The 18,183-nt window shown below is 38.7% G+C and overlaps 1 protein-coding gene and 1 pseudogene across 1 annotated transcript in view; both read right to left on the bottom strand.

Moving 5' to 3' along the window:
- Positions 1-13,359, bottom strand: part of Xirp2 (xin actin binding repeat containing 2) — a 293,783-nt gene extending 280,424 nt beyond the window's left edge. The window contains exon 1 of the mRNA XM_038337549.1: positions 12,961-13,359. The gene's annotated coding sequence lies outside the window, so the exon portion shown is untranslated. The remainder of the gene's footprint in view (positions 1-12,960) is intronic.
- LOC119819701 lies at positions 12,898-17,942 on the bottom strand (annotated as a pseudogene).
- Positions 17,943-18,183: the final 241 nt, after the last annotated feature.

Genomic DNA, 18,183 nt, shown 5'->3' on the forward strand with positions numbered 1-18,183 from the left:
TATTAAACTTTTAAAAAATATTAATGTAAAAAATTCATTAAAAGATAAAAAGAACAAACAATGAAATTTTGCATTTTTTGAAACAATAAAAGAACTACAACATAAAGAAAAGCTTCCTTAATTAGAACACAATGGTATAGTCAATGTAGCTTATCCATGTGGTATCCTTCAGGTCTTGGTTTAACCAGTGTGTCTGTGTGACTGTGTGTCTGTGTGTATTCTTAATAAACACTCATATTTAATTGGATTTGGATTTTGAGTTCCTGAGTGACAGGGACTTTATTAACTGGTAAGAAAAATGACAATGATAGACATATAACTATCTAAGTTTTGAGTAAGTTTTGCAAAGTACAAATTACAACGTGTAGTTTTATCATATCAAAATAGGATTTTCTATTTTGCTGGAAAGTTTCATAAGTATCTGCCCAGTTCATCCACTTACTGTGCAAAGGAAATTCTCCTATATGGGACCTTTCTAGACCTAAGACCAACGTCCTGTTAAATGTAAAATCAAATATGCCAAAAAAAAAGCCTTCTGCTGTGGGAAAATGCTCTTGTACACTGTAAGACACCTATTGGCCAGTAGCCAGGCAGGAAATATAGGCAAGGGAACCAGACTAGAAGAGTTCTGGGAAGAGGAAAGGCAGAGACACAGCCACAAGCCAGATGCAGAGGGAGCAAGATCAGAATGCCTCACTGAGAAAAAGTATCAAGCCACACAGCTAAACATAGACAAGAATTATGGGTTATTTTAAGCTGTAAGAGGTAGTAAGTAATAAGCCTAAGATAATAAATGAAACAGTTTGTAATTAACATTAGCCTCTGTGTGTTTCTTTGGGACTGAATGGTTGCTCGTTCGGGCAGGATAGAAGCTTCCATTGGCAGCCTTCTCACCTGTTTCAGTTTGTTTTGTGGCTGTGATAATCACTATAACTAAAAACAACTTAAAGTGCAGCGGTGGAGAGGCTTTGCTGCATCTTACAGCTTATAGTCTATCAAGTGAAGCCAAAGCAACAACCTAGAGACATGAGTGCAGGAATTTAGAGATATGGATACAGGAACTGAAGCAGAGACTGTAGGAGAACACTGCTTATTGGTGTGTGTTTTCCATTGCTTGAACAACCTGCCTTGTTATTTAACCCAGAGATACCTACCCAGTGGAGCCATTTCCCACTATAGACTCAGCCATTTCACATCAGCCATCAATTAAAGCAATCCATCACAGGTATAGCCACAGGACCATCTGATGAAGGCAATTTGACAACTGAGGTCCCTTTTCCTCAGTGACTCTAGTTTGTGTTGTGGACAAGAGCAAATAAGCACAACTGGCACTTTGCAAAGTTGACACACAAACAGAGCACTATTAAACCGTAAGTTTCCTCTTGTTGTTCTTGCCAAACCTCATTTTAATATCACAGCATAAAACATAGCATAATTTTTAAAACCAAAGTCTTTAATATTTTCAACACTTTAAAAGTCAAAAGTCTCTTTCAAAACCCCAAGCCTCTTACCTGTGGACACCGTTAAAATAAAAAATAAAAAATAACATATATTGTCTCATTCCTTGAAGGAAAAACCAGGGAATAAGAACAACCAGATCAAAGCCAAACCTGCCATTCATCGGTGTCAATCACCCAGTGTCGGGTTTATGATACTCATTCATAATCTTTGGATTCCAAAGGGCTTGTGTAGCACTTGTCTCTGACTTGCCATCCAGAGCATGCAGAACTTGTCTTACAGACTCAGATCATCGCCACTGCCTCTGTTCTTACTAGTCAGCCAGGGTCCTAACATATACAATATCCTTGGTCTTCACCATGGATGGCTCTACAACTTCAGGTTTTCTACTCTCTTTAGGGACTCATCATGTCTCATGGAGATAAGCCTTATTCTTGTCTTCATGATCCCTGCAATCATGCAGTGTTCAGGCCACCAAAACCAGTACCACCTGAGAGATTTTTTACACATTACCAAGTTTGGCTACCAGTTTTAGATGCAGCCTTGGATTCTCTGGGTCATAGCTTCCAGATGCTGACCCTGAAGAGGGAAATCTCCCCAGAAGTTATCACCTAAATGATACTCTTTTATGAATCCCCAACAAATCATCAGCCCTAGCAAACCAGCATCCTCTGTACTGTAAAATAATCTTCACATACTCAATCTGATACCAGTTTCTAAAGTTTCGTTTTCTGTTACTGTGATAAACGCTATGGCCAAAAGCAGCTTGGTGGGAGGGGCCTTTTAAATCTTACATTCTATATTCCATCCTGAGGGAAGTCAAGGCAGGAGCCTAACAAAGTAAAGTGAAGCAGAGACCAGGGAGAGTTACTAACTTTGCTCCCATGGTTTGCATTGCTTGCTTTCTTATACAACCCCAAACTACTCACACAGTAAGATAAGCCCACAGCGGACTTATCCCTCACCTGTCAATCATTAAGGAATACAATGTCCCACTGACATTGTATGTAGCTCAGTGTCAGAGAGAGAATTCCTCAGTTCAAGTTCCCTTTTCCCTAGTGTTTTCATTTTTCTGACAAATTGACAGAGAGTAACTAGCACACTATGTATAGGAACCACAAGTGCAACTGTCTTTCTTTCCAAGGGAGAAAATGGAAGTCTATTGAGATTATACTTTCCCAAGCATAGCAAGAAACATTTAGGATAAGGAAAAGTCAGAATTTACTCATTTGATGTGACTTTGGTGCCATTTCTTAAATTTTATTAGGTCTGCCTCTTAAAGACTTCTCCTTCAGGTGTCACACTGCTTTATGTTCACGAAAATTCCACGCTGTATAATTTGTTCATTTTATATGCATGAAGATTAGGAATAGTGAAGTAAAATTCATCATTCAAGTTTATGCAATCAGGAAGCTATTGAGACAAATGTTCCAACTGACCCCTTGTCATCAGATATGCTCCTGTGGTGTGCTGGAATGAACGTGATCAACCTGTACAATACTCTGCCTAACTTGTATTGAGGAAAGTAGTATTTCTCGCTTAGAACTATATTTCAGCTTTATGTAATGAAGTGATTTTTCCCATTGTTCAAGCAAAATAAATGTTTTATTTCTTTCAATACTTCTATATTCACTCTCAAGAAAAGAACATTCTATTTATTTTTTAAAATTCAGTTTTATAATTTCATACATGTTTATAATTTATTTTGATCCACTCACTCTCTCCTCCTTCAGCTTCCCTTATATGCTCTTCAACACTTTGTCTTTTCAAATTTCTTAGACTTTTTTGCAAGCCCACTTAGTTCATTTAGGGTTTCCATTTTGTGCATGGGTTTCTGGCCATCCACTGGAGATTATTACTGTATTTTCATATGTATTGATTCTTAATTTTAAATGTTTTAATGTTTGTAATCTTTATCAACCTGCGAAAATGGCATAATGCTTGTTATAAATAATTTCACAAACCTTGGTGAATGCATTAATTGGGTCAGCAGGATGGCAGAGAAGTCAGTCTAAGGGGGAGAAGTTGTGCCCTAAGTACCCATGTATCAGAGGTTAAGGAGCACAGGTAAGTTTAAACTATGAATGAGGTAATTTTTGTAACATAAGCAGAAATGGGGTTCTGATTCACCTATGCTTTCAAGCGATTGATTGCTTTCAGAAATAAGAGTGGATGGTGTCAGACTTGTCATTCAACAAAAAATGGATGTTTTGATGAATGAGCTTAATGAAAATAGATATTGGATGACATTGACCATCTTTGATTAGTCATGCCATGGAATAATTGATGTGCATATAATTTCATAGTCTTACTAGCTTGAACTCTTGTTTTCACCCATGCCCTCAACTGTACAATAGATTCAGCTAATATTTTCTAAGACAACAGTGCAGTCAGTGTGAGCCTGCAGAGTGTTTTATGTTAAGTTTGTTTCATGTTTGAATGGTCTTTGTCAAAATCCCAGGGACCAAACAAATAATAGAGACAGCCACTGTTAAATATTAGGCGTACTCATCTCAATTCTTCATGTGAGTGGTTTTAAGGAACAATTATAGCTGTTCATTGAAAACACAGAGAGGCATTGAGCCACATAATGCAATAATCAGATTGTTTGCCACTGGAGGCCCAGGAGACTCTGATGGAACAAAGTCAAGATTGATTAATTATATCACAAACAATATTCATTACCCATGGAAACAAATGGAAGGCTGCAAATCTCTCGGGGAACATGTTTAGGGGCTCCATCCTTTCAATCCTATGAACAGCAAATGGGGTCTATGAAGGGGAGAGAAGGAAGTCCACCTCCCTGTTCTTCTCCAGATAAGACTAAAGTTTGATCCAATTGAGAAATAACGAGTCTGAAGTGAGTGAACTGAATTTTAAAAGCATATGTATTTCCACCATGTTATGCATAACCTATAGAAGAAGAAATATGAATTGAGACAAATATGTTTGACATGCTTTTCTGTTTTTAAATCTTCATTTCTAAAACCTTTTATATACCTTTTATCAATACAAACTTCCTATAGTTGTTGGCATCATAATTCTCCATCAAGTTAACTGTGTAAACTCCTTATATCCACAGGACTGTACTCGATCTGTGAAGTCTAGGTTAGAGTTGTTTTCTATGCTGTTTCTTGGAGAGCCACTGTGATTCTCTGGTCACAATCCTCTAACATCAAGTATTCTCTTCCTTTTTTTCAGAATCTTTTTTTTTTTAATATTTATTTATTATGTGTACAGCATTCCTTCCATGTGTGCCCGCAAGCCAGAAGGGGGCGCCAGGTCTCATATAGATGGTTGTGAGCCACCATGTGGTTGCTGGGAATTGAACTCAGTACCTCTGGAAGAGCAGTCAGTGCTCTTAACCACTGAGCCATCTCTCCAGCCCCTTTTTTTCAGAATCTTGTGTGTGTGTGTGTGTGTGTGTGTGTGTGTGTGTGTGTGTGTGTAAACAAATTATTAATCCAGAATTATGTGAAAAGATCTTGGTTTCTCAAGATCCCTATATCCTATCAGTATTATATCAGGTGGAAATGAGGATATAAATGTTCTTGGGAGACAATTATCCTATCTAGCCTACAAGCTCCCATTAGAATAGTTACATAAATCTAAGTGAAGAATAAGACCAGTCACATCCACAAATAGTTGTGAAATGGATCGTTTTATATGTGGTCCTGCTTCTAAGTGTGTTAACTCATAGCATATTGAACCATTTGATTATTTATTTATTTATTTATTTATTTATTTATTTATTTATTTATTATTACTATGTGGGAGGTGAGTCATATGTACCATAGCATACTTGTGGAGATAAAAGAACAAGTTGCTAGAGTTGCTTCTACTTACCATGAAGGTTCTAAGAATCCAATTCAGATCATCACACTTTGTGGCAAGCTATTCTACCCACTGAGCCACTTTGTCAACTCCCATTCTTTTTTCTAATTCTTTCTGTCTTTCTTTTTCTTTCTTTTTCCTTTCTTTCTTCCTGCCCTCCCTCCCTCCCTTCCTTCCTTCCTTCTTTCCTTCTTTCCTTCCTTCCTTCCTTCCTTCCTTTTTTTCTTCCTTCCTTCCCTTCCTTTCTTCCTTCCTTCCTTCCTTCCTTCCTTCCTTCCTTCCTTCCTTTTTTCCTTCCTTCCTTTCTTCCTTCCTTCCTTCCTTCCTTCATTCCTTCCTTCCTTTTTTCCTTCCTTCCTTCCTTCCTTCCTTCCTTCCTTTTTTCCTTCCTTCCTTCCTTCCTTCTTTCCTTCCTTCCTTCCTTTTTTCCTTCCTTCCTTCCTTCCTCCCTTCCTTTTCTTCTTAATTCCACACTAAAACTCATATATATAATATAATACTGAAAGATGTACTATCCTTCCTAAGATTTATAATCTCTTAAGTTTACATTCCACACTACTCATTTGTGATGAGGCTTATTGAATCTGTATCATTAAGATATAGTCTGTCCCCTACATATAAAGTATTCAGGTTTAAGGTCAGTTTAAGTTTATGTTTCATTAGTGGTGTATTTTATAAATTCTGGGTTAAGGTTGTACACATTTGAAAAGTGTTAATATAGCAACAAATAAAGTCATTTTGAGAATTCCTTGCTAATTTTCTCTTGTTTTATATTAGGATAAATTGTTTTAAAGTAAGGTTCTGCAACACAAGGAAAAATTTTAAACATAGGTTTCTCTATTTAATGAACTTCCACTTTTATAAAAAATAATATGATCAGTGAAGATCAAGCTGCTCCTAGTTCTTTATTTTCTTACTGAGAAATATTTTTCTAAACCAAACTTTACTCAAATGGATATTTAAATAAGTAATACATATTCTCAGATGAAAAAGTTTTAGAAAGAATATTTACATAACACATATACCATGTGTGTTACTCTTGCATATATGTGTATATATACGATTTTGACATTCAAAATTCTGTAGATTTTCTTTAAACTGCAACAGATCCTCGGTTATCCCAAACCAATTGCCTATAGTAGGAGTGTTTCCTTTTGTAGCAATGTTAGAATGCAATTGATCATTTCTTATTGCTGAAATAATTTGCTAGTTGTAAACAATTTTCTATATTTGAAATTACTTTTAGCCCTCACATTAAAAGTCATAAATATTAAAGAACTTTCACCACATCATCAATATTCTAAGACTCTCCATAAATATGTGTCAGAGTTACAAAGTAGCTAGAAATGTTGCATGATTTATGCAAATAAAATTATCTCATTACTTTATAATGACACTTAATATTATAAAGTGTTGACAAGAAGGAGAGAGGACATACAGAGACAAAGCATATTTTGCGTGTGTGTTATTACTATGCAAAGGGTGAAATATCTAATTTCAAATTCAGTTGGACTACAATTGTGCTCAAAAGCCTAACAACACATCAAAATGTTTCACTGATGAAGAGCGATTTAATTCTTAATTGACTTATCATTTTCCTTCCATACCACATTGTTATAGAAGCAGTGGAATCTGTTCAGAAAGAAAATTTTGCTTACATTCTGAGCTGTTCCTTATGTAATGACTTTAAAACATGCGTGTGCTGTGGATTAAAGATATGTAAATGCACAATTAATGCATTATAAACATAGAGAAATACTGAATATGATATGGTACCCTAGAGAAGTTTAAACATATCATATGCGATGTACTAAATAAATCACAATTTTCAAGACAAATAATGATCTTTTTGTATTTCATTTTTGCTATAATTATTTTTTGAATACTAGGTGGCAAGCCATATACCATGCTGAATAGTAGTGCTCTAATATTTTAAGGAGACCATATTATTAATGCTTCATTTCTCTATTTTAAAGAACCTATGATTCATTAAGATTAAAACAGATTATAATATTTATGTAAAACTTTTATGCATTTAGCCACTTTTTTACTAAGTTGTTGCCTTTTGAGTTTATTAAGAGAAAATAAATAGCACTGTTATATTCAATTAGCTGTCAACCAACTAAATAACCTTACCAAAGTAAAAACGAAAAGGATCATGGCCATAAGAATATTGTGTAATACAGAATTTTTGTTTTGTTTTGTTTTTTTATTAGTCTAACTAGAACTTCAGAAAATTAGGGAACAACCTTCCTCAAGACCCAGTAATACCACTTTAGGTTATCCAAAGGATGCTCAATCATGCCACAAAGACACGTGCTCATCTATGTTCATAGCTGCACTGTCTGTCATAGCCAGAATCTGGAAACAACCTAAATGCTCTTGACCAAAGAATGGATAAGAAAAATGTGGTATATTCACACAATGGAGTACTACACAGCAGAAAAAAATAATGACATCTTGAATTTTGCAGGAATATGGATGGAGCTAGAAAACACATTTTGAGTGAGGTAACCCAGACACAGAAAGACAATTATCACATGTACTCACTTATAGGTGCTTTTTAAACATAAAGCAAAGAAAACCAGCCCACAAATCACAATCCCAGAGAACCTAGACAACAATGAGGACACTAAAAGAGACATACATGGATCTAAGCTACATGAAAAGTAGAAAAAGACAAGATCTCCTGAGTAAATTGGGAATTTGGGGGAAGGTTGGAGGAGAGGGGAGAGGCAGGGATGGGAGCAGAGAAAAATGTAGAGCTCAATAAAAATCATTTAATAAAAAAGAACTTAAAGTACTATGTTGAACAGATATGGAGAGAGTGGACAGCCTTGACCTGTTCCTGATTTTGGTGCAATTGCTTTGAGTTTCTCTTCATTTAGTTTAATGTTGGCTGTTGGGTTGCTGTGTATTGTCAGCTAAGATTCCTATTATTGGTGGCATCTTCTGTGACTGGGTGGGTGTTGGGAGCAGTGAGACCCCAGATCCTGAATTTCTTGTAATCCCCTGATCTGAGTGCCTACAGCTGTTCTGAGCACGAGACCTTCAGGAGTTCCTGATGGCAGGAGAATGGTTTCTAGTGGGTTTGGCTGGGGCGTGGCTATCTCTTTATAATCTGCCCCTGAACACAATAAAGGGGGCATTCTTGGGGAATTCAAGGATGACCCGTGTCGCTGTCTCTCTGTGTTTGTGTATTTTAACCTCCTGCCCCTTGCCAGAAGCTCGCACCGAACGCTGACACGGGGGCGCGGTGTGTGGCAATTGGAAGTCTCCACCGAGATTTCGGCAGGTGGGACTTCCAGGGGATAGATTGGGGATGTCAGCTCAGCCACACAACCTTTGACTTACTGTCTGGGATGTACAGGGAAGGGGAATGGAGTTAAGGGTTGTGTGGGAATTGTAGGAGTGTCTAACCAAGGACTAGTCTAGCCTCAGATCCACATGGGGTGTGTTAAAGGTTGTGTGGAGATTGTGGGAGTGTCTTACCAATGATTGGTCTAGCCCCAGACCCATACCATGAGAGTGAGAATAACCCCGACACTGCTTAGAGGGCCAGGGCCTAGAGGCTGGATGGCCGAAAGACCTAGGATAGAGCTAAGAACTATTGAAGAAAAAAAAGTCAACATAATTATGTCCAATGATATTCTACTATAATCAAAGATTGGTGACTACCCTAATTGTCATCAGAAAGCCCTCATCCAGTAACTGATACAGAGACCCAGAATCAACCATTGGGCTGAGCTTGAGAAATTCTGCTGAAGAGAGAGAGGTAGGAAGGATTGTACAAACCAAGGGAGAGGGCAGGGGTTCGAGGATATCACAAAGACAATCAAAAAAACAACTAACTGGTGCGCATAGGAACTCATGGAGTCTGAACCAACAGCCAGGAACCCTGCCTGGAACTGACCTAGGCCCTCTACAAAAGTGTGACAGTTGTGTAGCTTGGTCTATTTGTGGGATCCGAGCAGTGGAAGCAGGGGCTGTTCCCAATGCTTTGGTTGCCTTCTGGATCCTATTCCTCATAATGGGTTGCCTTGCCTATTCTCGATATAAGGGAGGAGCTTAGTCCTACCACAACTTGCTATGCCATGCTCCCATGGGAGGCCTTCCCCTTTCTGAACAAAAACAGAGGAGGAATGGATTGAGGGGGAGAGGAGGGAGGAATGGAAGGAAAGAAGGTAGAGGAAACGGTGGCCAGGATGTAAAATAAATGAATAAACTTTAAAAAGAAAAAAAGGAAATCTTTAAAACAGAGTTCAACGTGTTACTGCAGTTTGGAGAGAGCCTCTACTTTCAACACAACCCCACAAATGTAACGTCCTATCGTTTTTACCATGAACTCAATTAGTCATTTGATATTTAAGAGTGCTATGTAAGTCCCAATAGGAACATTAGGAACAGGGACCTGGAGACAAGTCAGTGAGTATACTAGTGGCTCTCAGCCTTCCTAATGCTGGGAATGTTTAAAATGGTTGTTCTTGTTGTGGTGAACCCCAACCAAAAATGATTTTGTTCCTACTTCGTAATTGTACTTTTTCTACTGTTATGAATCATAACGTAAAGATCTGAAATGCAGACTTATTGGGAGCTACTGAGTACCGGCCTCAGCACTCTCTTAGGGTTCAGAACAGGACTTCCATGACAAGCGAAAACTGGCTTGGGAATGGGATCTGAGGGGTTGAACTAACTGACTCAGGCACATTTTTTCCTGCATGTTTCTTTATTTCTACATGGAAGATGAAAGAAGAGAGACGAGAAATAAGCATGGGGCATAAGAGGTTAAAGGTAAGGGCATCAGGCATAAGGGGTAATGGTAAGGGCAAAGGGGATAAGACATAAGGCATAAGGGTCAAAAAGAGGGTAATCTCCATAAAGCTTTCAGTTTATATAGGCATACAGACAAATAAGCAATCCAATGACTAGTAACAATACTATCAAGCATGCAATTTGATAGAGTCACAAAAAACGGTGGATCTGGCAAGGAGGCACCTTATGTCTCAGAGGGGACATGGCTGTGAAGTTCCCCTGCATCTGGGAACACAGCCTTGGTAGTCATAGTAACCTATGTGTGTGATTTGCATTAGCATCTACCTGGTTGAATTAAAAAGAATCTCAAGGTCCCCAGAGGGACCTTGCTTTTGACTCCAGCAGGATGCCCAGGTGAGAATGTATCTCCCTGAAGCTAGTTTTAGCAACCCAGGCTTTTTTCCTGTGTAAACAGCTAATTTCCTGGGCTATGATCTTATATTATTTGAAACCAAGGTAAAGGTAAATGTAGAATATTAGTAGCTTGTTAAGTCAGAGCAAGAGACCAGTAGATTACACCTTCCTGAGTCAGCTGTTAGAGCAGACATACCTCCAATATGAGGCTCCTTACTTACCAGTGACCACTGTCAATAAAGAAAGTCTGTGGGGGACTATTTTTATGTAGATTTTGGTTATGAGAACAAAGGCTTGACTGAATCCTTTTCACACCATAGCTTCATGGTGTGCAGGGAGGTATCTGGTTGCTCTACAGGAGAAGTCAGGTTTATACACTGCTGGGATACTATAGAAGGGAGATATGCCATGATTTCACAAGATTTCTACAAATTTACAATGACTTATCCAAAGGTCAAATGTCCCCATAGCTTTGCAAAAACTCCTAGTGGAGTGTCCGTATACACTTCCGGTGGATAGTTCAACAGATCTGTCAGCTGTACATTTACTGTATACTACTTGTGGGCTCACTACACAGAATATCTGATATGCGACCCTCCAAAGGGTTAAACATGAAACGCAGGTTGAGAATCAGTGCAGTAGAGTGCTTGCCACAGAAACACGAGAATCTGTGTGTGCCTGCTTGAAATTCAGAAGTGCAATACCACAGATCTCCATGATCACTGCCCTAATTAGCAAGCGCCAGACCTGTGAGAAACCCTGTCTTAAAAGACAAGGCAGACAACTCCTGAGGAATAACAACAAAGCTAAACATCTCGTCTCCATACACATGAATACAGACATGCACGTCTCCACACACATAACCTTGCATGCACATACACATATACACAAAATTAAAAGAAAATTTAAGAATAGATAATGACAAAAATTATTCTAACAGGGAATTTATTTTTATAATGTCCTCTATGGAAACTAATTATAGACAAACAAGAGTAGGGTTATAGCATGATGACAAATATCCTTAAGTTAAAACATCATTAAGTTAAGTTAAAGCATGAACTTTGCTTCCAGATGGGACGCGAATATCATGTGCTTATTATTAATTAAATTCTTTTGTAATTTGCTTTCTGTATAGGCCCTAAGATGTGTAATATTTTTTCAGTAATTTAGACACAAATGATAGTTACTTTATTTGACCATGGAAATAGAAAATGTGGTCATTTTTCTCAATACTGTTATTCCTGTTTTCTGTCTTTGATTAAAGACCCCTTTATCTCATAGACTTAATTCATACGGCATCGTAAATGACAATAGTCAGCAATGAAGGATCATCAAGTACCATACAAAATTTAAACTCAGTATGTAGTAACATGAGACTATTATACATAATTTCTTTGATAAAAAGTGAAGTAGTAGATTAAAACATTCATGTTTATAGGGTCAGATGTTCTATTTTAGAAGCTAATTCCAGGTTTTCGGATGGGGAGTTTCAAAGCCTTCTTTCATTTCATCTCACACCATTACTGATAAGTCTTACTGGACTCCACAACAGTTTGCCATAAATTGTTCCCTTGGCATGTTCTAAGTTTGTTATTCAGAAAAATGGCAGACATCTGCAGCCATAGACACGACCCTGGGGACATGTCCTTCAGTAAATATAAGCTCACATCTATATACATTAGTAAAGAGCAGACGCCAGCAATTCTCACCAGTAACCGCCATTCTCTGAGGGGAAATCTTTTCGTGAATTCAGGATCTGACACCTGGCTTGGGAAGGTCTGAACGCAGGCTTTCATCTGGTAACTGCTACATAGGAGTCTTTGCCTACTTGATAGACCAATCGTCACTCCACATTGCTCTTCTTGGCAAGGCTTACCTCACTCAACACAATACAATTCCCAGCATTCTGACCCCTTCCCTTGTTCTTCTTGCAATCAACCTGCTCTTTAAATTCCAGCTCTCAAGCCCTGCTTTGAGCTTCCTTCTGCATATGGGACTTCCATGCGTAGAAACACGACAAATTTTGTTTTCTGCTAAGATATTGCCAGTTTGCTTTCCACATACCAAACTTTAACAAAACTTCAAAGTGAAAAGAAAAAAAATCAAACTTTTCCTCACAGCCCATCCTAAGGTTGGTGCCGTGGTTTGATGTTTGAAACACAACTAATGATTATAAATTTTCCTTGTTACCAAAGAACTTATAACCGACTGTGCAAACCAGTCACACACACAGAGACCCACCAAGACAAGAGAATGTTATCCGAATTGATTTTGGAGAAGTGGAATAGAGTCAAGTCCCCATTGACACAGACTATAGAGAAGTCAATGATAGAAAATGTCAAGCTTCAAAGTTCCTCTATGATGTCACCCAGATGGCTGTTTAGGGTGCAGGTTATGGGAAAAACAAAATGCACTATATATTTGGTACTAAATGTCAACCTAGGCAAGTCTGTAGATTTGCTGACTGCAATTCTGAAATCAATGGCTTCTTACCTTTTGTACATATTCAACTGGTCCAGCAGGGCAAATTCCACTCTTAGGGGTCTCAAAAATACTTCTCAGCTCATCAAGAGCAATGGAAAAGCGTTCAATCCTGCGCCGGCCAGCCAGGGAATCCTCCTTCAGAATTTCTGGCTGGCCAGAGGCTCTGAGTTTGTCACTTTGGTCCTCAGGAACTTGGTCTTCAGGCTCCCCATCCAATACTTCTTCCCCTGTGCTGCAGGGCAGACTCGCTGGCTCTGGAGGGTGAAGCGCAGAGAGCCCATCTCCTTCAGGTTCAAGGAAGCTGCTTTCCTTGAGCTGGAAGAGCCGGCACCCAGTACCCCCAGGGTAGCTCTCACTTCTCTGGCAGTCACTGGATTCCCACTTCTGCCTCAGGAGATTCAACGACCCCTTCTGGATGGGGAAAGCAGGTGACTCCAGGTGGTCCTAAAATGGCAAAGGTTGTTTTATTATAAATGTGCCCAGACGTCAGTTGTATTCAAACACGTCACTGAAGGTAGGTACTTGACTTGATGGCACAACGCTATGACAGTGAGCCACAATTCACACAGATTGAGAGGAATAGTTAGCATGGACACAGCCAAGTGACCGTAAAGAGACAAAAATACAGCTAGGAAAACTATTTCTTTCCTCTTCCTTTCATGCAAAATAAGCCTTGTAAGTTCATTGTTGAATAAATTCTGAGCAAAGGGTCATTTATGAAAGGGGCAATGAAGCCGAATGGGGCCATTTCCCATGTGTAACAGTATAATATTTCTTTTGAGTTATTGGTTTTTGTAAACCTATTACTTCAGAAGTAACAGACTAATAGCTTATCATTATTAATCCTTGGCTGTAAGGCAAATACTACGATAATTGCTTTGTATGTGTACCCATCTTGTTCTCCAAATTATCACAGATGAATTAGTTGCAACTATTATTAGTGTGTTGTAGGCTTGGGCTGAATAATTTGCCCAGGTCCTCAATGACCAAGCCTGAATCCGAAAAATCTATCTGTGTAATTTTAGCAACTGCTCCTGATACCACTGGGGTTTATTGCTACTTTTGTAATTTTTAAGTGTCTCATGGTGGAGCTCATTTAAACAGGACTTTGTTTCAGAGTTTTATGGTGAACAGAAGAAACTTCAAATGGAAAAAAAAAAAACATATCCTTACCATAATACACACAGGCTCTCACACACATGTGGGAGGAGATCAGTCACGGTCAGCGAGACTTACCAGCTACCATGAATTTTGCCATCTAAATATAAATAGCTCTGCGGCCAACCTAGATTCTGCATTGCAAATTTTTATCTTTAAAAAATAAATTTTGCTCTTGAAGGATGCTGCATTTTCTTGTAAAATTGTTAGCAATGTGGTATACAATACCATTTAGAGTAAGTTTTGGAAGTATCTCAAATGTCATCTAACTTAATGGCCATGGGTTTCTTCGGATGTTGGTCTCATTTGGGAAAAGACTTCATGGATGAGACTAATATACATATTAGATTAATACATGCGTATAGAAACAAACTTTGCTTTCATTAAGTAATATATCCTCTTACTATGTAAAAAGCCTGGTAATAGTTGCTCTCCTCCATTTGTAATAAAGTTTGCGAGGTACTGAGTAGATTTAATGGTGACCCTGGCACCACTGTATAGTTTGAACATACAGCAGACAGATGCCCATTTCCAAGATGGGCTCCAGCGACACTGTGACCTTGAAAAAGCTTCACTGGATAAGAGAAATGAATGCCTTTAAAAATAAAGTTATATGACTCATCTCTATTCAGTCAGCCTTCTCCTAGCCCTCCCTTGCTCCTACTCTCTTCAGCCTGGGGTGAACACTGCTCTACACTCAGTTTCTGCCCAGTCAGCATCATGATTGATCATCTCTTTCTGACGTTTAGCACATAGTACATTACCATAGATAATTATGATGTACTGAATATTAAGAATAAATGATTCCACATGTTTTCACCACAACAAAGTAATAAACATTCAAAGAGATAGCCACGCATAATTTGAATTTTATGAAATATGTACATGACACATCACATGGTAGCCCTAGAATGGGTATTAGTTTATATATAGTAATTAACCCCCACTTCCAGCAAACTGTCTTAGTGTATAGTCCTCAATGGAGTTACTATTTCTGTCATTAACTCTAACGCTATTTTTTGGTGAAACATTATTTTAATTACTAAACTATTTACACTGCTTATGCGCCCCCTAGCCTCCAATGCTTGGGAAAAGAGAAGAGATTTTTAAAGAGACAGATTCTTAGACTGAAACATATTGGAATTTTTGGCTACAAAACGTATTACTAATTACTAACGTAGTCACTCCTGAATGTCTGAATGAAACAGAGACACCACACAAGACCTGAAAATCTGTTTTAGAAACTAACCAGCAAATGACAAGGCTTATGCCAGGAAGATCTGTAATTCTGTGTCTTGCCTGTAAATAAACAGGTGATGCAAAGCAATTTATTTACATGTGGTTATTTCCTTTTTGAGACAGGGTCCCAGCTGGTAGAAAGAAATATATCCTGTCATTTAATATAATAATTATTTTGAACCCAAACTTGCACAGTTAGGAAAAGAAAATTGAAAAGAAAACAACACAAAATAAGACAACACTCCAAGAAGCTAACAAACTTGTAAGCCCTAGAAGAGACCCATTTTTTTTTTTCTACAGCGAATGGGTCCAAATGATTTAAACTTATTTGTTCATCTAGTTCTGGATCAAGCTGGAAGACACCTGCACCTCTCAATCCCTCCCAGTGCACATACCTAAAGACCCTGGAAATCTTTCCCTGTCTCGAAAAACCAAAAAAAAAAAAAATCTATGTAAATCAAGTTTTAAAATGTTTAAAATTGAAGAGAAGGCATGGTGCCTCTGCACCCACAAAGCTGAGGGACAGTATGACAGTAGATTTCTTGCATTTTCTTTTATCCATCTACCACTGGTTGTTAGAAGCATCGATAAGGTAGAAGCCTCAATACAAGAACATCAGGAACATTTCACAGGTGAAAAGACGATTCTTTTCACCGACAAAAGCCAACACAATTTAAGAAAAGGGCAACCTAGAATAGAAACAATAATCTTAACCGTGGGCAAGAGCTTTGCAAAACGTGCAACTTACTTTCCCCACTTCCCACGACACTGAGCGGGAGTCTAAATTTTTACTTTTTCCTTTGCTCTTCTCATATTCATCAGTTCAGAGAAGACATGGAGGTCAGAATATGTTTTAACCATTACTTCTCTTGGCAAGGTCACATATGTATATAAAAGATTCTGATGACTTTCCTGTGCTATCTCTTACCGTCCTTCCATCTCCACCGAGGTTCTCCTCACCATCCCTCTCACAGACTCATCTCTTTGATTGAATTCATAACTTGTTTTGTTTAACCAAGGCCACCTGTGAGCCATCTGAACAGGCACTATCTACGGGAGAGCTGTAGAACCTCAGTGGGTGAATGTATGAAGGCCAGCGCTCTCCCCTTCCCGAATTTATCATTAACAACTAGTCCAGCAGTGAGGCCTGGAGTCCATTGATTACCTCCTCCATTCATGTCTGACTATTAATTGGTACATATTTGTGCAAACTCAGTGCAGACCTCCTTGATTATGAGAGGCTATGGTTGCAATGGCTCTGCTTCCTCCAGAAGGTGGCAGTTCATAACACTTCTCCCTGGCTGCAGTTCATATGTCCATGATAAAATAAAAGAATTATGCAGCTGTAAAAAAGTGAAATTTTATAATTCAAGGTGAGTAATTGGAACTAGAGAAATTATACTGAGTGGGGTAACGTGGCACAGATAAATGTTACAGGTTTTCCTTCAACATGGATCCCACATTTTAATCTGCAACTATATGCATTCACTTTGGAGTTTCTATAGAAATCAAGGAATTAGAAAGTGGGTAATGCGTGGGGAAGTCTCAATGCATGGGCGTTATAGGCAATATAGAAGAAGATAAGGGGACTTCTATGGACAGAATGCTTAAGAATGAAGCAGGATAGTGGAGACCATGAAGAGGGGCATTAACACAGGAAAGGGGGGGATGAATATGTCCTACGGAAGCTTACTATCTTAGAATCAAATAGAGGAATATAATTTTTATTTTTCTCTTTTTAAAACGGGTATAAAGGGACATTCTTTACATAGACGGGGAAGGTTGCCAAAGTCCTGGATAATAATAAACAATGGCTCTGCTACCAGGATTGAGATAGCTCTTTATAATTTGCTCTTCAGACAGGCATCAGAAGCTCCCAAAACAACAAAGGCTTCTGCCATTTCTCTAGGTTACCCAGCAAACCCAGAAGGTAAACTGTATTGCAGAAGTGAAGATGTACCACAGTTGCTTAATACAGAGAAATCCAGCTGGAACTGAACTGGAAATGTGCTTGCTGCCTGTAGTACTCAGAGTTCTGGAAGGTGCTATGCAGGCTATGGAGACCAAAGGACATCAGCAATCTTAAACATAAAATGCTAGGACAATGAGACCATCCTAGGAAGAGGAAAAAGGATACTCATTTTCATTTGATAACAAATCTTCACCAAGACCTTCTGAAAAGACCCTTCTGTGTCTTCACCTTGGGTTGAGAAAACATTCCTCTGCTCCCTTTTTATGTCAGAGGCCATGGCACCATAACCATCACCCGTGAAGCTCCTTCTCTTAGTGCTATAAGTTGGAGCCACATGGAGAATAGTAAAAACTGGCTTCTTCTTTCCAGTTATACAGGGATGACCAGTGATCGACAGTGGCGATACTAGAACCCCAACCATGTCACCTAACGGCAACGGGGTACTCCTCTAGGGAATTTAAGGAGCCTGACTTTTATCCTTGTCAATTAAGAGACAAATGCAGATCTGCAACTCCCTTTGCCGGAAGCTGCACAAGCTGTGATCTGAAGGTCTTTTGTCTAGATGGTCCAGCTCTAACTGCATGGCTTTGTCATCAAGTGCTGCCCGCATGCTCTGCCTGTACTCTGCCATGGCTACTATGTTGATGCACATGTACATGGCAGATGTTCTGTTATCCTAGTTGCCAACGCGACATTACTATTTTACTCTTTATCTTACTGTAGGGCATCTAATTCCTCATTGAATGCAGACTACCAGATGCTCTCATTCCACAGAGATGCTTTTTCTCTAGTTTCACTAGTAGGTCACGATGACCTTTGTTACCAGACTTGTCAATAATAAATCATGATACTGCTCCCTGGTAGCTGATTGT

This window comes from Arvicola amphibius, chromosome 7, assembly GCF_903992535.2.
Source record: "Arvicola amphibius chromosome 7, mArvAmp1.2, whole genome shotgun sequence".
Classification (NCBI taxonomy): Eukaryota; Metazoa; Chordata; class Mammalia; order Rodentia; family Cricetidae; genus Arvicola; species Arvicola amphibius.